Raw genomic sequence first — 21,746 nt, forward strand, 5'->3', positions numbered from 1 at the left:
CCCTGGCCATGATGTCCCTCCCCACCCCACCCCCACTTTCCTGCTCAGCTTACTTTGTGATTCAGCATTTTTGGGGTGGTAACTTTCTTTGCCTCCTGGCATGATAGGGACCTGGTTGTGGGCTGAAGGCAGGGGGTCTTGACCCTGAATTAGAGGGGCCACATTAGGGAACAGTCTTGAGCTACCTGGTGGGGTCAGGGTTGGGGAGCGGGAAACCCACCGGTGGGGGCAGTCCTTTCCTTTTTCATTTGTCTGCCCTGTGTTGAAACGCATCCAAGGGGAGATGACATAAGTAATAGCTCTTGGGGAAATGGGCTATTAGCATTTATGGAAATTAATACATCCACATCCGAGGCACAGGAACACCAAGTTCAGGCCACAGCTGTCCCACTGTCTGTCGTTTCAGGATTTCTCCTTTCTCTGCAACTTCTCCTCCCCCTCAAAAATGCTATCCGCCTTTCAATGCCAACAGCAAGCCCCTGCTCTGCAAAACAGAACCTCATTCAGGCCCCACGTCACAGGGTCTGGGGACTGTGGAGAGTCGGGTCTGCCCTCTCGATTGTTGCTTGGTGTGTGGATCTCCCTGCAGAGCCCAGGCTCGAATGTGGTTCCTGGGCTCCTACCCCTGAGCTGTCATGACGGGGTGCCCAGAGTGCATTGGCTACCCAGGTCCTGTCCATGGGGCACACTCTCCAAGCCCATGCCTGGCCTCAATGACATTGAGAGTGTTCCAGCTGCAGTGCGTTCCTACCTCGAAAGCAGCCTGCTGGAGGCTCCCCTGCAAACCCGAGGTCCAGTTCCTTGTGCCTCTTTCTGCTGTGCCAGCTGCCAGACCATGTGGGGGCTGAGCCAGTGCACGGGGAGGAAGGGTCTTGAGCAGTGTGAAACCAGATCTCGTGCTCAGAACCCTTTTGGGTCTGGACGTAGTGCCTGGACAGGGATGAATGAGCACGAAAGGAACTGTACACAGGTGTGACAAAGACAGCACGTTTCTTGTCTACTGAGAGCCATGGGCCGTGGCACTAAGGGACACAGGGGCGAGCAAGCTCGGGTGGGGCAGATTGAGAAGCTTCACACCTTGGGGCTGGCTTGCTTTCCTTTTTCAATGATCTTCTAAACCACAGATGATTCAGGAGGAAGTGAGTGGTACAAGTTTTGGTTTGGCACTTTCCGGTAAGGGAGGGGGCCTCCTCTCAACTTTCCTGTTTGTTGGTGCTGGGGCCATAGCAACTAGGCAGCTCCACGCATGGCAAAGGAAGGCCTCCTCCACTTCTGGAACCCCGGGGAATGTGTGTGGTTTCCCAGGACTCCGGCTGGAAGGAGCATGTGTCTAGTCCTTGACCTCCACTTCTCCATGACCTTCACATCACCAAAGATCCCAGAGCCATTTCCTGGAGTCCCTGAATTACAGGCAGAACAGTGGCACTTCTGGCAGCATTTGGGGAAGACTGTCTCTGATAGTCTTCAGGGCCAGAGACACCCCCCTCCATCCCTTCCCAGCAGCTAGGGATCCCACCTCATAGAGGTGAGCATGCTAGAGCTGCAAGGGGCTTGGGCATCTTCTACTTGGGAGGCATCAGCAGAAGCCCAAAGGCAGAGACTTCTCCAAGGTCACTCAGAGGTGTCAGACCCTTTGCCTCCTGCCAATCTGAGCCAGGCATTTCTTTCTGCCCACTGGAGGAAACCAACACTCCATGGATATGCCAACCAGTGGCCCTTTGGGAAGCACTTGTGAGGTCATGCTGACACATGTGGGGAAATAGCACCATGGGTGCTTCTGAGTCACTGGGGCTGTTGGGAGTCAGAGATGCCACCAACTGCAGAGAACCCTCAGCCACAGCATCCTGCCCTTCCTGGCAGCTCCCCAGAGCCAGGGCCCTATTGTCCCAAAGATGTCATCAAAGAGATGGCCACTGGGTGAGACAAAAGGGAAGAAGGGACACTGCGCTTTGACCTTGCTTTGCTGCGGGCCCTTGTAAATAACCTTAAACCCACCTCCTGCAAAGGAGGCTGATTGGTCTGGATGGGAACCAGGCACAGAGAGGTGGCGAGACAGGGCCGGCCTCCAGGTCATGAGGAACGTGGCTTCTCTTCCCACTGCACCAGCCCCCTGCCTGCCCCACCAGGCTCCAGCCCATCCACAAGTGCCAGAAATCCTTACCCCCTATAAATAGATCTCCTCCAACGTGCAGGAGGGTCAGGTTCAACCCCCACTCCCGAGGGATATGTAGGCCACCTTTCTCATGACCAGGAAGCCTAGCACACTCAGCCCCCTAGCCTCTGCAGGTTCCCCCTTTCATTGGACAACTCTAAGGGGATGTGGTCCTTGGCTCAGCCAGTGCAGAGGAGAAAAAGGGACAGGGCCTCCCCCAGAGGGCACACAAGGGGCCAGCTGGGAACATCACTAGATTGGTCATCCCATCACTGCTGGAGTGAGCTTAAGCCTTTCCATCTGACCTGGCCTTGGCAGGAATGTGAGTTTCCTCCCCAGGCGGAGGTGAGCAGCTACTGGGTCTTCATACCTTTGGCCACATCCCACAGGGCTGAGACAGGGCCAGCCTTCCTCTCTCTCTACACCAAGGGATGCACTCCAGGCCCGGCCACCCCCACTCAGATCGTGCACTGCACCCGCATACTTTCTAATCATCAGCTAGAAAATGGAGTCTCTGGAGGTCCCCCCCTGCTCCACCAAGTGATCAGGTGGTTAGCCCTGGAGACCGGGGGCATCTGGGGTTGTATGTGTCCCTTGCCACAACACCTGTTCACCCACATCTTTGGCTCCCTCCTCCATTGAACTTCCTCTTTGCAGGCAGCCCATCTTCCCTCTCACTCCAGCACACAGGCGCTTGCAGAAACGACTGTCTTGGTGCCACACAGGGTGTAGATAAAATGGGATTGGGAAAAGGGGGAAAGCAGAGATGGGCTGGGAACATCTCCTGTGCTGCAGACCCACTTGGGGGCCTTTTCTCCACCAAGATCTTGAGACCTATTAGGGTGTTTTCCACACCTAGCTTGATCATGGATCTTGAGCCCAACTGCTGAGTAGCTGAGATCCATCATCCAACTCAATGGATGAAAGCCAAGTGCATGTTACTCCTTCTCAGATCCCCACACCGGGTTCAAAGCAAATCAGCAAACTGTTCATCATCAGGCTAGTTTCTCCAGTGAGCGAGCAATTTCTGGGTCCCGTAGATACAGGATCTGGTCCGCAAGCACAGCGGTCCTGGCCTGTGGCTCCCGGGGAAGAACTAGCTCTCTGAGTGTTCAACTCTCACTCTCCCAGCTGCTTGACCCTGTGCTTGCATCTCCCTTTTTCAGGCTTGGTGAAATGATACAAGTAGAGGCGTAAGAACAGTCCCTGGCATAGGGCAAGCCCCTCATCAACTTCCCAGCCTCTGTGTCCAGTCACAGGCTAAGCACAAACCTTTGCCCTACCTGGAGCCCAGGTGGCTCCCGGGAAGGCTCAATCATAGTGACTCAGGTCGCCCTCTGAGTCATTTCAGGAGCCCACATGGGGCTCCTCAGAGGGGCTGTATGCTCCTGGAGAGGAACCTGGGAGAGCCCAGCTGGTGGCTCTCATGGAGGGAGAAGGGCTTTGCCTATCTGTGCAGATCACAGCCTCCCTGTGAGTGGAGGGACACGTCCCGCCCTGTCCTCCCTACCCCAGGCCTCCCGGAGGACAGCCGTCTGCCTGCCTGGCCCCCTGTGCAGTGGCCCGTGGGCACCAGGAGGCTGCGGAGCCCCGCCCCCAGCTCACCCGCCCTCTGCACCACAGCATGTTTTCATCTTCCATCCCTCAGCAGCTGTACGATCTCTCAGAGCGGACCCCAGTCTGATGTCCACAAGCTGTGAAATGCAGCCCAGGGCAGAAGGAGCTAGAATTCTGCCTGGGAACATTGCATTCCCGTGATGGTAGGGGCTCCCTGGAAACAGTGCCCTTCCCGCCCCTTCTGGATGGAGGAGACTCAGAAATAATTCTAACAAGGTAATTCTGATGACTCCACAGATTAAAAAGTAAATTAGAATTAAATATTGTTTAAAACTTGTAATACGTCCAATGGGGAAAGGCCTTTGCAGCAGACATTTGAAGGGCCAAGAGTGAGCAAGACCCACTTCACCTCCACGTCTAGAGGCCAGGAACCAGGAAGGGGAGACAGTAACCACAGACCAGGAACCATCAGAGATGCCTCTGCTGAGAGAGGAGAGATGGGGGCAAGTGGGGTTGACCCTTGACCCAGACCTTGAAAGGAGGCAGGGTTATGACAGCAAAACTGGGAAAGGACTGTCTGGGAGGGGACTCTGCATGGGCAAGACCCTGGAGGGAGGACAGTGGGGGCAGAGTGCATTGGACAATGGCCGAGATCCAGGGGAAGCACAGGTGGAAGGTGCCTATGGGAATCGTTGCGGGGAAGGAACTGGGGTCTGAGAGACCAGCCGTCGGATGAGTGGGGGCTTTGGAGCTGGCAGTGACATGTCCAGGCCAGGATGGAGGAGGCAGATGTGTCTATGACATGCGGTGAAGACCGGGTATGGAGGTGGAGACCACGTGTCTTCTTAAGGGGAGACTGCTGTCTGTATTGGGTGCTTCTGTAGACCCAGCATCTCACAGAGTGGGACCCCATAACTGTGTCTGGAGCCGATGAACAGAATGAACAGACAGGAGGGCAGCAGAGCACAGCCTCTGTGGAGCTGGGCGGCAGTGGGATGTGGAAGGTGAGAGGAGCCTGGGACCCCAGGCTTTCATCCCTGGGTTGTCGTCAGCCTGCACCCTGCTGACCTTGCCTCGTTGGGTCCAACTTATGTGCCTTGGCCTTCAGCTTGGCTGTGGGCATTGAATGGGGAGCCCTGGGTTCAAATGGGGTTCAAGCCAAACGTGATCGCCAGCACCCACCTGTCACAGCCCGGGCAATGGACCAGGTCACCCTGCAGGTGGGGACAAGAGTGAAGGGGGCAGAAGAAGGAGCCCAGGGAGCGGTCCTGAGTGCAGGATTCAAGAGAGGAGACGAAGGTCAGGACAGGAAGAGACCCTGGGTTACCCTGGAGCCCAGAAGGAAATGGAGACGGGGCAGGATAGGTGTCCATTGCGTCAGATGGGCCCCATGCTGCAGGGACCAGTCTCTACCAGGAGCGGAGGTGATGGAGCTCCCCACCCCCACAACAAGTGCACGTGCCACCCTCTTTGCCCTGTTCTATGTTGACTTCAATTTAAGGAGCTGACATTGTCCCCCTTTTACTGGTGCAGAAATAGGCCCTAAAAACTGAGGTGATTGTCCTCAGGTCACAGAGCATGAGTAGGAAGGAGTCAGGATCTGAACCCAGGCTGTTGGGGGCCAATGCCCCCCCTTCTGACCTTTGCACTCTGCTGCCTAACTGCATGCTAAGTCGCTTCGGTCATGTCCAAATCTTTGCGACCCCATGGATTATAGCCCACCAGGCTCCTCTGTCCATGGGATTCTCCAGGCAAGAACACTGGAGTGGGTTGCCATGCCCTCCTCCAGGGGTTCTTCCCAATCCATGGGTGGAACCCACCTCTCTTATATCTCCTGCATTGGCAGGCAGGCTCTTTACCACTAACGCCACCTGGGAAGCCCAGGCTCCTGAGAAATCTGACCATGACAGAAGGAAGGACAAGACAGTGAGAGAGGCAAGCAGGTCAGTGGAAAGAAAAGTCACTCTTCTGGTGAACTGGGTCCATCAGCCTCATCCTCAGTCTGTTCATTCATAAAAGATAGTTTCTATGGTAGGTGATTTTGTGTCCTGTCATAGTAGGGACATTTCTGGGGATACCTATGAACTGAGGGGCTGGGGCTCATCCTTGCAGTCTCACTGATGCATGTGACATGACTGCAGAGAAGGGGGCCTCTCTGGTGGCCCCAGAGGGGCCAGGAGGTCCTGAGCCCTGAGACACACATTAGGATCACAGGGGGAGAATGAAAACAGCCCTCTCGAGTCCTGGTGGGGCTCAGCGGCCACTGGCCTGGGGTTCCGAGGCAGCACTTTGAGAAACACTCAAAGTTTGCAGCAGACTCCCATTTCCACTTTGTAAAGTGACACCCAAGGATACACACCTTGACCATTGGAAGCTCTGATGAGCGGGGCTTCCTGGGGCTGCTTCAACACTCTGAAACTTGGGAAGCCCTCACTTGACTGGGCCACCTGCTATGCTTTTGTCAGCTTCAAATCCCAAATCCAACTTGATTCCTGCCATGGGTGGGGAGTTGCTGATGTCAGCCATGCCCCAGTCCTCCTAGGATGACACTTGACCAGAAGACTGACTCTCTCACCTGTCCTGAATGACGGAAGCAGGTGCTCCACTCAGGAACTGGCCGGTCCCTCAGGACTGAACCTGTGGCATCCCCTCCCCTTCTCGTGAGGCCCACCCTCCCCCCCACACCTCTGCTCAGCAGCTCCCTCACCCCCCAGGGAGTGTTGCCTTTGTCTCTCACCGAAGAGAAGGTGTTTTCTTGTCACCCAGTCCAGGCGGCCTGGAGCCATCTCTGCCCTGCTATTGCCAAGGTCACGGGATGCCCAGAAAAGGGATTATTGCAAATCCCAACAAAATGCTGCCCCCTTCCACAGGGACACATAGCCCTGACCCTCCTGTGTCCCTGCTGGGGGCACAACAGGGGCTCCGGGGAGGCTGTCATGCTTCCTCCTCATCCCGAAGGTTGAAAGTTGGGTTGGGAAAGACCACTGGTGGCACTTGGGGCAGCTCCTGTGGGGTACATGTGGACCACGTCCTAGACAAAGGACCTGTTCAGATGAGACCCATCCGCCACCCTGGGCCTGAGGTCACAACACGAGGGACTCTAGTTGCTCGTAGGAGCAACCCTGCTCCTGAGCCTCACCTTGTGAAGGTGTGGCCTGTGCTCCACCCCATCCTTCACTGACCCAAGAAACAGGGGCACAGACAGGGCCACTGCCCTCAGGCCCCTCGGTCATCAGGGGAGGAGACGTGGGCTCCAACCCGTGGAGATGCCACTCAGGTCACAGCGGAAGTGACTGCAGGCCCAATGGGCACAACACGACAGGACAAGGTGCATCCACGTGGTCAGGAAGGGAGGAGGTGAGGCTGGAGCTGCTGTGGTTCTCACTGAAGACAGAAAGGACAGGGAAGCTTTCTGGGCAGGGAGAGCCACACACTAAGGTGCAGAGATGGCTGGCGGTTGCAGCGGTGGTGTGGGGGGCTGGGGGGAGTCCTCATGAGATGGCACAGGGTTGGTTGAGGAAAGATCTTGGAGGCTGCTCATCTGTTTTGGTAGGGACCGCACCAAGCAACATGTGGGGTCTTAGTTCCCCAACCAGGGGTCGAGCCCACGCCCCCTGCATTGAAAGCGCAGTCTTAACCACTGGACCAGGGAAGTCCGAGGCGCTGCTCATCTTTATTTTTTGTTGTTGTTGTTCAGTCACTCAGTTGTATCTGACTGTTTGTGACCCCATGGACTGCAGCACACCAGGTTTCCCAGTCCTTCACTATCTCCCAAAGTTTGCTCAAACTCATGTCCATTGAGTCAGTGATACCATCCAAACATCTCATCCTCTGTTGTCCCCTTCTCCTCCTGCCTTCATTCTTTCCCAGCATCAGGGTTTTTCCCAATGAGCTGGCTCTTTGCATCAGGTGGCCAAAGTATTGGAGCTTCAGCTTCAGCATCAGTCCTTCCAATGAATATTCAGGGTTGATTTTCTTTCAGATTGACTGGTTTGATCTCCTTGCTGTCCAAGGGACTCCCAAGAGTCTTCTCCAGCACCGTAGTTAGAAAGCATCAGTTCTTCAGCACTCAGCCTTCTTTGTGGTCCAGCTTTCACATCTGTACATGACTACTGGAAAAAATGTAACTTTCACTCTATGGACCTTTGTCAGCAAAGTGATGTCTCTGCTTTCTGATATTTATTTATTTATTTAGCTGTGCTGGATCTTAGTTGCAGCATGTGGGACCTTTGATCTTTGTTGTGGCATATGCAGGATCCTCACGGCATCTTCTGTTGCATTGCCCAGGCTCTCTAGTTGTGGCTTGGGCTGTGGAGCGCATAGGCTTAGTAGCTGTGGTACATGGTCTTAGTTGCTCCACGGCACATGGGATCTCAGTTCCCTGACCAGGGATCAAACCCATATCCCCTGTGTTGCATGGCAGAGTCTTAACCACTGGACCACCAGGGAAGTCTAAGAGGCTACTCATCTTTAAGGGAAAGATGTGCCCTGGCCGGGACATGGGAGGGTGTAAACAGGTAGGCATCTCTGTGCCTGAGAGTCAGAGCACCTGTTTCCCTGCAGAAAGGGGGCACTGTTCTGTTGGGATTTGCAGTAGTTTTTCCCAGGCATCCCGTGACCTTGGCAAGAACAAAAGAACAGATGAGGCTCCTCTGTGGGTCTGTGCTAGGTCATGCATGCAGAATGGGGGAGAGGGAGCCGACAGGTCCCTGGAGGCCCCCACCCTGTCCCCTGCTCATAGTTCCCTTGGGAGCCCTGAGCTCCTCAGCTGCCATGATTGCCAGAGCCCCCACCACCACAAAACACATGCACAAAGCCTGTGTATCAGACTGGGCCCTCACTCCCTGCCTCACCCAGGGCTGGAAGGTTCTGGCAAAGCCCACTGGGGTACTGCTGGGACGGATGTAGAGGAGAGGGTTTCTCCCCACCTTCCGGCACCCTGGTAACCATGGTAACAGTGGGGAACTGCTAGAGGCTTCCAGCCACCTGCTGGGCTGTTTGGATGCCGAGGGCCTGGTGGGGACCCACGGTACAGGCATGTGGGCCTCTGGGCAGCAGCCTTTGTGAGCAGCAGGAGAGGGGGTGGCAGATGCAGCACCAGTCACCCAGACCTCTGCAAAGCAAAGGGCCCTGGGTCAGGGGCCAAGGGCACAGGACAGGGTACACTTCCCCAGTCCCTTGAGGGGATGAGAGAGCACTTGCCCCCAGGTTTATGCAGAACCCCTGGTCTCTCAAGCAGCCCTGAGCCAGCAGGCATATAAACTGTTACAGGGTCTGTTTAATTTATTATCGAGTGGCTGGGCTGAACTCGAGTAGCCAGCAGTCCTCAGGAAAGTCCCTTTGGGCTCCTTACTCTTTGACACCATGTGATCCAGCCACTCATTTTAGGGAGAGAGGAACTAGGGTTCATGGAGGAATCAGACTTGTTGGCAGCATGGGACCCCCAAGCAACTCTGACCGCCAGCTAGTGTCCACTTCCTGAGCCCCCTAACCAGCATCCCATAAGTCTCTCTGAGCTACCGGTGTCCGGTCCCTCCTAGAGCATGTGCCCCCTGAAGATAGGTCATGTCTGTCCAGTCACCTCTGTACCCCCCAGCTCAGCCCTTGGGCAGGCACATGGCAGAAGCAGGTACTTGGCAATGATCAGAAATGATGGACCCTCCCAGGAGGCAGAACAGGGGAGGCTGGTGGCTGCCACCTCACTCAGGAACTCTGTGAAACCCTTGGTCAGAAACCAAGTGCCAAAGCATCCCCGGAACCTCCTCCATTCATCAGAGTACTTTCAGGGTGCATCTGCATCCCCCAACCCAGTCCTTTCCCTTCTTTTATTAACCAGACAGCCCGTGCCTGGTCCACCAGGGAGATACTCACTGCTCTGTTCATGTGGGTGAATATGGGCTTCCCAGGTGGCACTAGTGGTGAAGAGCACGCCTGCCAATGAGGAGACATAAAAGACTCAGTTTCGATCCCTGGGTCAGGAAGATCCCCTGAAGGGGGGAGGAAATAGCCATCCACTCCACTATTCTTGCCTGGAGAATCCCATGGACAGATGAGTCTGGTGGGCTACAGTCCATGGGGTCGCAGAGTCTGACACAACTGAGTGACTTAGCATGCAGCACATGGGTGAATATTGCTGGTGGGGTAGGACCTCCAGGGCCATCACCCTCCCTTTAAGCCTAAGGAAATCTTGCCTGACCCAGGCTGATTTCTTCGACTTCCATGAGACTTTGGTCCTTCAAGCCACTGCATCGCAAGTGTCCAAGGCCCACCCTCACAACCCATTCCCTCACTGTATTGACATCTCCAGGGCTCAGAGCTGCAGAGAGGTGATGCCACAGTCTTGAGCACCCTCCGCTCCTCCATTTCTTGTGAGGCTTCACTCCAGGAATGAAGTCCTGGTGCCGGTTCTGGCACTGCCCATGGGCAAGACTGCCCTCCCGCCTCCCCTTCTGTCCACTCATCTGCCCCAGGAACTTCCAGAGTCCATGCTTGGAGACGCTGACTTGCAATGCACTGGCCACCTAGTGAGCTTTGAGTCCTTGAGCTGAAGCCATGGGACCAGGCCTGGGCTACCTGGAAGCAGGCACAGGCCATCCCCACTGTAGGCTCCCTTATTCCATCTCCCTCAGGCAGACCGCTCCATTGATGGATCATCTGCAAAGTATCATATCCCCAGGGCACAATCCTGCTGCACCTTGAACAACAGGCAGTGCCCCAGGGAAGGCAAAGCAGCAATGGCCTCTGGGACCTGGCACCCAGCCAGAGGTGGCAGTCAGCAGGGATACACCGCTGCAGCTGAGGGTGAGACAAAGCCAGGTGTCAGAGCCTGTGTGCTGAGGCAGCTGTGGTCCAGGGACTGGCATGACAGGCTGATGGCCACAGGCTCCCAGCTGCCTGGCATCTGGACAGATAAGCCGTGTCCTGCAGCCCGGCAGCCCCACAAACAGACCACATGCTTAGCGTCCAGCAGCCACATTCATGTGTTTATAGCAGAGCCACTTAATTATGTGGAGATAATTCCTTCGAACTGCAGAAACCATCCCAGGGCATCCAGATTGAGTGGTCCCAGGTGGCAGAGAAGGCCATGTCCCGTGGGCAGATGTCCAGGGAAGCTGGTGGTCTCCAGGAGGGAGGCTGGATGACCAAAAGCCTTTGCCCTGCTGCAGAAAGGAGGCAGGTGCTTCAAGTGATGCTGGAGAAGGATGCTGATGCTGGTGGTGGTAGTGGTGGTGATGATGGTACTGGTGGGGATGATGATGGAGATGATGGTGATGAGGAAGACGATCATGTTGGTGATGACAACAGTGATGATGACCATGATGATGGTGCTGGTGGGGATGGTGATGATGGGATCGGTGGTAATGGTAGTGAAGGTGGTGGTGGTGTCAATGATGCCAATCATGTTGGTGATGACAACAATGATGATGCCCATGATGGTAGTTCTGATGGGGATGATGATGGAGATGGTGGTGATGAGGATGATGATCATGTTGGTGATGACAACAGTGATGATGACCATGATGATGGGGAAGAGGAGAGCTAGGGTGATGGCTTTCCTGTCATTATTTGTATCAGCAGCTGCCCTTGGTCCAGGATTTGCTCTGTCAGGCTCTTGCTTAAACCCACAAGCATTTACTCTTGATCCTCCAGCCACTCCCAAAGTTGGTGCTTCATGGGTGAGAACGGGTTTCATGCTTAACCTCAGGTCTCACAGCCACTAGAGGACTCCGGGCCTCAGGTCACCTCACTCCTGGACTTGCCCCTGGGCCAGAGTGGCCAGGATGCCTGGTAAGGGGAAAGCGCAAGAAGGCCCAGCCCAGCCCCCAACTTGGTGCTGGCAGAGCCCCATGTGGGACTCCCCGTGCTACCCCTAGAGTCTGTCTTCCCCTGCCTCATACACACAAACACCCCACCAGAAGGGAGTCACTGAGTCAGCAGTGATGCAGTTGGGAGGTGGGACCCCCTCCCCACGTCCTGGATGCTTTCCCCTCCCACCTGCAGAATCATGGGGCTCTCCACTTCCTGACTCACATCACTGCCTGAGCATCTTCCCAACAGGGAGAGTCATCACTGCAAGAAACCGACTCACATCCCATCATTTTTCCGTAATTCACTTAAACATGATCTCCCTAGGGGTTTAGCAATTTTTCACCCTTCCCAATAGTGCCATCATGAACACTGGTATGCATCTAAGTTTATTTCCTCTTGAATGGTTGTTGTTATTCAGTTGCTCAGTCATGTCCGACTCTTTGCAACCCCATGGACTGCAACACTCCAGGCTTCTCTGTCCTTCACTATCTCCTGGAGTTTGCTCAAATTAATGTCCATTGGGTCAGTGATGCCATCCACCCATCTCATCCTCTGTTGCCTGCTTTTCCTCCTGCCCTTGATATTTCCCAGCATCAGGGTCTTTTCCAGTGAGTTGGCTCCTCTCATCAGGTGGTCAAAGTATTGGAGCTTCAGCATCAGTCCTTCCAATGAATATTCAGGGTTGAGTTTCTTTAGCATTGACTGGTTTAATGTCCTTGCTGTCCAAGAGACTGACAAGAGTCTTCTCCAGCACCACTGTTCGAAGGCATCAATTTTTTGAGGCTCAGCCTTCTTTATGGTCCAACTCTCACATCCATGCATGACTATGGAAAAACCATAGCTTTGACTAGACGGACCTTGAACGGTTAGGTTATGTTTATATAAGTCGGATTTCTAGATCTAAGGCTCTGGGCCTCTATTACCTGATTACTTTCCCAGAAAATTGTGCCACATACCCACAAAGCAGCAACACCTCACTGGAGTAGCTTCTTTGCAGCTTCACCCTCAATGAGTATTTTCATTTAAAAATGCATTTTTTTTCCTGTTCATTACAAGATTGCAAAGGTGTAGTGCCTGATGGCTTTCTTTTGCATCCCTTTTAATTTCAACAGAGCCTTTAATGGATGGGGTGGAGTAAAGCTGGCTTTCGAATTGCTAGTCTAGTGCTGCATGGGCAAGATATTAATCTTTCATGCCTCTGTCATGTGGTCCCAGCAGCATAATCCTCTTTGAAATCATTTGTTATTTATTCCTATAGTCCCCTGAGAGCAGGGAGAGCCCCAGGAGCCTATTCACTATACAGGGAGAGCTGCAGAAATTTGCCTGCAGACACCCCCTCCCCCAAGGTATGGAATTGAACCAGGGCTGGGGACACAGGCTCCCAGCAGAGGGTCACCACTCCCAGCGAGAGCAGCTTCTGCCTACAACCTGCTAAGGTTAGGGGGTTGCCAAGGGTGGCCAGTGAGTCTGCTTCCCAGGGGTGCTGGAGAAAATGACCACAAGTGGGGGAATTAAAAATGGCTATGTTTATTCATTGGCCACTCTGAAGGCTGGAAGTCTAAAATCAAGGTGTCTGCAGGGCTGGTTCCCTGTGGAAGCTCTGAGTCTGCTCCAGGCCTTTCTCGACATCCAGCATCACTGGTCATCCTTGGCCCTCCTTGCTTTGGTAGATGAATCACCCCAAACTCTGCCTCCGTCCCTTGCCTCCTTTCTGCATCTGTATCTTCTCCTCTTGTTAGGAAACCTATCACTGGATTTAGGGTCCACCCCAAATGATGCTAGTGGTAAAGAATCTGTCTGCAATGCAGGAGATGCAGAAGTGGATTCAATCCCTAGGTCAGGAAGGTCCCCTGGAGGAGGGCTTGGCAACCTAATCCAGTAGTCTTGCCTGGGAATTCCCATGGACAAAGGAGCCTGGCAGACTACAGTCCATGGGGTCACAAAGAGTGAGACACAACTGAGTGACTAACACACAGGTCAATTCAGGATATGCCTGCATATGCTCAGTAGCTCAGTCATGTTCAACTCTTTGTGACCCCGTGGACTGTAGCGCACCAGAATTTTCTGTACATGGGATTTCCCAGGCAACACTACTGGAGTCGGTTGGCATTTCCTTCTCCAGGGATCTTCCCCACCCAGGGATCAAAACCCACATCTCCTGGCAGATTCTTTACCACTGAGCCACTTGGGAAGCCCCAATCCAAGATAACATGCCTTAATTATATGTACAGTGACCTTCTTGCTGCAGAAGGGCATATTCAACCGTACTAAGGATTAGGACTTTGACATGTCTTTTGATGGGCAGGCTGGGAAGATCAACTGGAGAAGGGATAGCCTACCCACTCCAGTATTCTTGGGCTTCCCTGGTAGCCCAGCTGGTAAAGAATCCGCCTGCAATGCAGGAGACCTGGGTTGGGAAGATCCCCTGGAGAAGGGAAAGGCTACCCACTCCAATATTCTGGCCTGGAGAATTCCATGGCCTGTATAGCCCATGGGGTCGCAAAGAGTCGGACACGACTGAGCAACTTTCACTTCACTTCACTTCTTTGATGGGCAGGGACACGGTTTGAGCCGCTACAGCACGTTTCTGCCACTGATTCCCACCACCGCCCCCAGAGCCCCCTCTGTGGCTTTCTTTCTGGTCTTCTGATTCTTCGTCATTGGTAGGGACTGCATGTCAGGTGTTACTGTCTACGGGGCCAGAGTGGAAGAGTGACAGGTGGACCTGGGGTTGAGCTGGGTTGAGTTGGATCACCCTGCTGAAAAGCCAGCAGTTGCACCCAGAGCCGGGGCCCACGATGAGGAATGGGATCCAGTATGGAGTCACCTTGCCCACAGCTGCCAGTGTGCTTAGAGGGCAGAGTCCCCTCCTGGCCTCAGAGCAGTGGGCAAGCAGCCTGGGGAGGCCTCACAGAGTTCACCTGTGGGTGACGGTGAGCAGGGGAGACAGGACAGTGTGCTCCATCAAGGGCAAATGGGAGGCGCTCAGAGAGGCCCCCCTTTTCAGGATGCGAGCCTGTGCCTCCCCAGGGAGGGGCAAGTTTATGCTACAGCCTTTAGAGGTCCCAGATCCATCAGACACTGGCAAGCAACCTTTTTCTCAGCCTCCCTATTCCCTCTACAAAAGGCACCAAGGTCTGAACCCCAGCATCTCCTAAGAGTCACCATTAAAATCCACCTGAATTCCAGGGGTCCAGCACCGCCATGTGTGTGATCATGCAAAGTTCTGGGGGTCAGCCACAGATAGTCAGCCTCATGCTGTGCCAGGCACTGTGCCAAGTACAGGGAAGTGGCTAGCTGGACATGGTGGCCAGAGGTCCCTGAGCAGGACTGGCCAGAAGTAGGCGGCCCCCATCCCCACAGCCCATCACCAGCCCCTCAGTGTTACCTCCGCGGGTGAGAACACCCACCACTCCCCAAGGGCTCCCGGCCCCAGGTCATCCAGAGCCCCAGAGAGACCCCCACATGCCCGGGGGAGGGGACTGGGGACTGTGTGTCCAGGGACTGCTTGGTGGCACAAGAGGGCGCCAGTGCGTCCACTTAGACTGGAGAGACCAGTTTGCGAGACTGCCTGTCTGGGGGACTCCAGCATGCCGGCCTCTGCCTTCTGCTGCCATCCTGGGGGGTAAGCAGTTAAAAAACCCACCCCTCTCCCCAGACCAGGGAAGCAGCTTGGAGCTGCTTCATCAATCCGCCTGCCGGGAGCTGGGGCCGCCTCTGCTTCTCCCGTGTCATCTGCTGAGTCAGGCTTTGAATCACTGCAGGAATCACAGCCCTGATCACTGGTGGCGGGGGGAGGGGCGGCGGTCCTTCTTCCCTACCCCCAGCTCTGTGTTTTCCTCCCATCTTGACTCAGCTGGAAAGACCCCAGTCCACTGTGATAGGAGATGAGACGTCTCTCTATCCCTTCTATTCAGGATGCCCCTCAAAGAGTGGGGAAAACCAGGTTCACTGTGGGTCTGACCCCTTGGGGGGAGGGGATGCATATGCTTGGACCCCCTCCCCTTCTGCCCACCCCCCCACCCCCCACCCCGCAGTCCTTGGGCTCATTGATTATCCCGCTCAGAGGTGGATGCAGAGCTTCTGTCTCTGACGCCTCAGCCAGGTACTTGCGGCACTGCAGCCTCAGCCAACCGACTGGAGATGCGCACCGTGCTGGCCGCAGGGTGCCCTGGGCTCGGTTCTGCCCGTGGGTGCTGCCTGGAGTCCTCTGAGATTGCATGGCCGCCCCCCCAGGGAGCTGGTGAGTGGCGGTGCAGGGGGAGTCCAGCCTCACCTAGATCCTCTCACCAGCACCGGTGCGAAGGGAACCCTGGAGGTGGGTCGTTTAGAGCTGCAGCTCATTTTCTCTTTGGGATGAAGGGCAGGGCTCAGGTTTCACGAAGCCCCGGTCCCCCAATGGTGGCCAGCGCAGGGGACAGAGCTCCCTGGTCCCCACTCTTTATCTTTAAGACCCTCTCCCCGTGAAGGACAAGCTCCTGACACCAGAATGGAGGAGAGATGCTCTCATCATGAAAAGAGAGCAGGGGTGGGGGAATGTTGGGGACACAGCTCTGCCCCCCAGCACGCCCCCACTCAGATCTCACACTGTGTGGGGCCCCCCACCCCCAGCCTCCCCCAAGGGGCTGCTTCATGTGGGGCTGCCTGGTGGGGAGATGCCTGTTGACTTGATCGTGGCCTGGCTTCCCAGAGGGAGCAACCCCTCCTCCATCGCTCTGGGAGCATCCACTGAGGCAGGAGAGAGAGGAGAGCAAACACACCCCTGGGTGCACTTCACCCCAGGGGAGGTGGGAACGGGCCCAGCCCTTCTGCCTCCCCTCAGAGGTATGGGGCACACTCTCTGAGGGTATGTTTGAAATGTTCTCTGGCTGGATGTCTGGGTCACCCAGGTGGCTCTCAGGACCTTGTGGCCATCACCGCCTACCTGGTGGAGACCTGAGTCCTTCGTCTTCACTGGCCCTGTGGAGCATCTGCTTTTCAGAGCAGCAGGAAGCTGCCCGGGGCTGGCCTGGGACATTGACCATGAGGTTGCAGGTACTTCCACATGTGGGGCTCGGTACCACCTTCCTGGACTGGCAGGAAGCCAGGGTGGAGCGTGCAGGCAGTGGAAGGAGAGGGCTTCCCTGGCATCTCTAAGGGTATGTGAACGGACAGCAGACCTTGGGCTGCTGGGCTGATAGATAGAGTGGGCCCGTGTGTGTCTGTGTGTGTACGCACACGTGTGCTTGTGTGTGTACACACACACACACCTTCAGAGGCACATCCCCCACCCAGACCTTCATTAGAGCACCTCCCCAGGGCTGGCCTGGAGCTCTCCATCCTGCTGGGGTTCTGGTCTCTCCCTAGACTGTCTTGATAAATTTCCTATACTGGGAGGAACTCTGATACACTTTCACAAAAGGGCATTTAAAATTAGTTCTAATAAAAAAGAAAGAACTGCATGCTGACCCGGAATTCACTTTGCCCTGTGCAGTCTATGCACCTCCTCCTGGGATTTCCAGAGATGAGATTCTGATGCCACAGGTTCAGAAAGCACTGTCTCTCCTGCACTCTGGTCTCCCTGTCTCTCTATCTCTGTCTGTCTGTCTCTGTCTTTGGCAAGTATTTCCACACTCCAGCCACCAGCCTTTCATCTGCTGCTATGAGTCATATGTGCACACAACCAGATCTGTTTCTGAGTTTGCATCTCTCTTTTAGCTGGTTAAACTTTCTTCTTAAATAAGCTTATTTTGAAATGAAACTCACTGTTCCTGCAATCAAGGGAAAGCCAGCATTACTTGTCATAATTCAGAGATCACTAGAAAAATAAGTAGATAAATTTTAGATTGAAGAACTAGCTAAAGTATTACCAGAACACACAGACTTTGAAAAATCCCTGTCTTGGGGATCCCATAGGGATTGTTATCTGGGAACTGGGGGATTGCTGCCTGCCCCTCACCCTTCAATCATCCCCATCCCCTGGTCACAGGTGGAATGCCTGGTCCAAGGTTATTCATGTTCCAAGGACAAGTTAACGAGTCCTTCCTCATCCCTGCTCAGGTGAATAAAAGGGGTGAGAAAGCCTGAGGTGCAGGGCAGGGGGGTAGTACATTGGCCCCTTATATTTCCCAGTTGGATTTAGGCAAGAGAGGGAGCTTTTATTGGAGATGAGGGTGCCCAGAGGCTGGGTTGGTATTTGAATATCAAAGATTTAGACCAGAAAGCTGTAGGGAGCATTCTTCTCCAGGAATCATCATGAGAGTCTGGGAAAAGATGGCAGGAGGTCGCCTTAAGAATCTTGGCTTTGGAGTCGAGTAGACCTGCCCCAGCTGTTTGCTTCTCGGAGCATCAAGAAGGGTCATTTAGATGTAGATGACAAAGGTGTTAGAAATGAAAAGTGCCAATTCCTCCCCACGGTTGGTTAACCACTGTAGTATGATAGTGTGGGGTGACCCATGCAGGCTGGAGAAGCAGCCATGGCATTGGACCCCAAGGCTGGTGACATTGCCAGCAGATGATGTTGCTCCCCCAGGGGGAGCGGCAGGAACGAGGGCTGGGGCTGCCATAGGTACAGGAGCATCAGGGAATGGGACTCTGGTGACAGGTGGGCAACCCGAGGCCAGCGGTAAAGATGGGCAAGAGAGGGAATGTCCTAGAGGCAGCCATGTGGATGGAGCCAACAGGCTGCCAAGGTCCTGAACCTGGGGCTCAGGTCAGAGGGGTGGGATGGAGGTGCAGCTGTGGGCTCATGGGCATGGAGGTGAGAACTTAAGCTCAGAGGGTTGTTCAGCAGGGGAGATTCCAAGGTAGCAGTGCTTGGAGGAAGAGGAGGCAGCCTGGGGTGAAGGTGGAGGGTGTGATAGAGGTGGAAGTTATAGAGTTGCTAGAGGTGGTGGAGGTGGAAGTGATGAAGATGAAAGTGGTGGAGGTGATAGACATGAAGGTCATGGAGGCGGTGGTGATGAAGGTGGAGTTGGTGGAGGTGGAGGTGATGGAGGTGAAGGTCATGGAGCTGGTGGAAGTGATGGAGGTAGAGGTGAGGGAGGTTAAGGTCATGGTGGTGGAGGTGATGAAAGTGGAGTTGGTGAAGGTAATGGATATAAAGGTGGTAGAGGTAAAGATTGTGGAGGTAATGAAGATGGTGGAGATGGTGATGGTGGAAGTGATGGACGTGAAGATGGTGAAGATCATGGAAGTGGTGGACATGATGAAGGTTGAGTTGGAGGAGGCAGAGGTGGTATAAGTGATGGAGGTGAAGGTTATGGAGGTGGTGGAGGTGATGAAGGTGGAGGTGGTGGAGGTAGAGGTGATGGACATGAAGGTGGTGGAGGTGATGAAGGTGGTGGAGATGGAGGTGGTGGAAATGATGGATATGAAGATGATGAAGGTCATGGAGGTGGTGGAGGTGATGAAGGTGGAGCTGGTGGAGGTTGAGGTGATGGACATGAAGGTGGTGGAGGTAGTGCAGATGGAAGTGGTGGAAGTAATGGAAGTGAAGATGGTAAAGGTCATGGAATTGGTGGAGATGATGAAGGTGAAGATGGTAGAGGTGGTGTGTGAGTGTATATACGTGTTCACACATGCATATACATGTGCTCTATGTCCATGCATGCATGCCTGGCTCTGTACATGCGTCATGAACCAGAGATCACCCTGGTCAGGAACTCCAGACCTAGTAGAGACTGTCAAGTCCAGTGATGGCCTGCTATCCCAACCTGGGCCTGTGCGGGCTGCACTCTCCCACCATGAAACCCCTTGGTGGAGGTGCTGAGGTTGCAGGAAGAAGGAGCACATGATTATGCTGAGTGGGCATGACCTGCCTGCACATGTTCAGCACCACCATGTCCCAGGACAAAGGATACCTCAGGGAATGAGACTGACCCAGTGGCTGCCCTCTGGGCTCACCGTCTGCTTGGGGGACAGCCAGGTGGTGTCTCCACAGGTTAAGGTACAAGTTCCTCAGGAAATGCACATGCTGACATGGTGGACGGGCCCCTGGAGAGGTGACATCTGAGTGGGGACACACAGTAAGAATGTCCTGGGCAGAGGGGTGGCACCTGCCAAGGCTCAGTGGCAGAAGAGAGGAGAGGAGGACCCCAGCCCCACATGGGTGTTCCATGCACTCCTCGGACTGGACACAGCCACCACCAATCTCCAGAAAGCCCCCAACCTGCTGCACCCCACCACTTCCCCCATCTCAGGAGCTGGCAGTTCTTCTGCAGAAACCTGAGGGTCACCCTGCACCTCAACCTTCCTCTAAGGCCCCACATCCACCCACGAGCTGACCCTTTGATCTCCACCTCCCAGCTCCACTGGTCACCTGGCCACTCCAGCCAGGGCCTCCCCAGCTCCCACCTGGATCATCACTGGTCTCCTAATGAGATGTCCCACCTGACTCTGCCCTTTGTCCCCCCACCCTGCCTACTCTCACCCTGGAAAGCACACTGTCTCACCCTTGTCAGGAGGAGGTGTTTGGCTGTTCCTCTCTGCTTATGGCAGCGCAGGGCTGTGGCTCAGAAGAGGGACTCACAGGGCTGTTGGGGGGCCATGGCCAGACCGACTTAACCGCCCTGAGCCTCAGTTTCCCGGCCATCACCAGTGATGGGTAGTAAGTACTACGAGCCTCACAGGGTGTGGGGTGAAGGTTGAGTGAGTGAGTGCACATGGAAACCTTCATCCTGGCTCCTCAAACCTCCACACTCGGTCCCCAGCAGCTTGGACTGGTCCTCGCCCAGGGATGAGGTCAAGGATGCTGCTCAGGTGCACATCTGGTGCCTTCTCCATCCACACCCCTCAGAGGACACTCAGATGTCCTGGACCCCAAGCTACTTGAAGCCCAGTGTCAATGCAGGACCCTGAAGGCCCAGCCTTTCCCGAGGACTGGACAGGTCACTGTGCCAAGGAGAGTGACGCAAGGCTGCAGGTGGGGCTGCAGGCCCCACCTCCAATGGCAGCACCTTCCAGGTACCATGTTGAGGCACCATGAGCCGGATTTTAAAATTCTACACTTATTTCATCTCAGTGCAGGAGCAGGAAAGAACATACAGTCTGTGTGAGCAACCCAAATCAAAAATAAATGAGGCAAGAAGAGTAACCAAAAATAGTCAACATCAGAGGCAGCAGCCTGCAACGGTGGCCAGCTGTCCCCGGCAAGCGGTTGGGAGAGCGGCTTTACGTGTATTACTAGGAACAGATTAATCAGGCCTGCAGTCTGATGATAAATCAGAATTACTAGCAAAGTAAAGGAGGTTAATGAGGACTCAGGGGGCACAGTGCCTCTGTGCCTTCCCCCCTCCTCCCCAGCACCCCAACCAGTCAGTGGGGCACAGGCTTGGCCAGCAGGCAGCATGAGAGTCATCTATAAGTGAGGGGGTCCCCTTCCTGACCAGAATGTCCCCACAAAAGGACATAGCAGAGCTGCAAGTGCCATGGACCTCGTAAGGATCCACACTTCCATCTTTTTTTGGTGGATGTCACCGCTTTTAATAGTTGTTCAGTCGCTCAATTGTGTCCAATTCTTTGTGACCCCATGGACTGCAGCACACCAGGCTTCTCTATCCTTCACCAACTCCTGGAGTTTACTCAAACTCATGTCCATTGAGTTGGTGATGCCATTCAACCATCTCATCGTCTGTTGTCCCCTTCTCCTCCTGCCTTCAATCTTTCCCAGCATTAGGAAAGGGTCTTTTCTAATGAGTCAACTCTTCGAATCAGATGGCCACAGTATTAGAGCTTCAGCTTCAGCCTCAGTCCTTAGAGATCAAAGTTCTGCAAACTATGACCTGAGGGCCAGATCCAGCCCACCACCTGTTTTTTGTTTTGTTTTGTTTTTTTAAGATTTTTTTGATGTGGATCATTTTTAAGATCTACTGAATTTGGTATGATATTGCTTCTGTTTCATGTTTTTTTTTGGGGGGGAGGGGTTCGGCCGAGAGGCATGTGGGATCTTAGCTCCCAAACCAGGGACTGAACCCATATCCCCTCCATTGGAAGGCGAGGTCTTACCTACTGGACCACTAGGGGAGTCCCTGTTTTTGTCTGTAAAGGTTTAGTAGGGTTTGTTTTTGTTGGGTTGTTTTTTTTTTTTTTCATTTTTTTTATTTGTTTTTTCCTTTCTTGGCCATGTCTTTTGACAAACAGGATCTTATTTCCCCAACCAGAGGTTGAATCCATGTCCCCCGCAGTGGAAGCTCAGAGTTTTAACCAATGGCCTGCCAGGGAAATCCCTATAAATAAACTTTTATTGACA

General features: G+C 54.3%; 1 protein-coding gene across 3 annotated transcripts in view; it reads left to right on the forward strand.

Moving 5' to 3' along the window:
- The window catches only part of KCNAB2 (potassium voltage-gated channel subfamily A regulatory beta subunit 2), a 96,765-nt gene that overhangs the window by 1,108 nt on the left and 73,911 nt on the right, over positions 1-21,746 (forward strand). The window contains exon 1 of one of the 3 annotated variants that reach the window (XM_020904464.2): positions 15,037-15,143. The exons of the other annotated variants lie outside the window; for them this stretch is intronic. The gene's annotated coding sequence lies outside the window, so the exon portion shown is untranslated. Of the gene's footprint in view, positions 1-15,036; positions 15,144-21,746 lie in introns of those variants that run through there. 3 annotated transcript variants of the gene reach the window in all.

This window comes from Odocoileus virginianus, chromosome 11 (genome assembly GCF_023699985.2).
Source record: "Odocoileus virginianus isolate 20LAN1187 ecotype Illinois chromosome 11, Ovbor_1.2, whole genome shotgun sequence".
In the NCBI taxonomy this organism is placed as follows: domain Eukaryota; kingdom Metazoa; phylum Chordata; class Mammalia; order Artiodactyla; family Cervidae; genus Odocoileus; species Odocoileus virginianus.